This window comes from Penaeus monodon, chromosome 24, assembly GCF_015228065.2.
Source record: "Penaeus monodon isolate SGIC_2016 chromosome 24, NSTDA_Pmon_1, whole genome shotgun sequence".
NCBI classification, from domain to species: Eukaryota; Metazoa; Arthropoda; class Malacostraca; order Decapoda; family Penaeidae; genus Penaeus; species Penaeus monodon.
This window is the reverse complement of record NC_051409.1, coordinates 5,369,520-5,369,911: the sequence shown is the minus strand read 5'-3', so window position 1 is coordinate 5,369,911 and position 392 is coordinate 5,369,520.

Genomic DNA, 392 nt, shown 5'->3' with positions numbered 1-392 from the left:
AGGGGCGCGCCCAGGCTGTCCTCCGGCCGCAGGAAGAAGCCGCTGTCGGGGTTCAGGAAGTGCACGTCGACGCCGCCGGAGCCTGCCGAAGGAGGAGGGGGGGGGGGTTAGAACGCTGCCTGGAAGGGACTCACGCCCTAATTAACGCAACCCTAATTAACACAGACGTCCGTTTCAACAAGCTCTGATTAAAAGAGGAAGTAGCACAGACCCTTGTTAACGCGGGCAGGGCTTAACACAGACCTTGATTAATTCGGGCTTTTAATAGCACGATTTTTAATCAACGAAGGACTCTCATTAACAGAACTTTTAATTAGCACAGACGTAACCATTACAACCACGGCGAGGAAAGGGAATCTTCGTAATACAAAGCACAGATTTAATAAATCCCC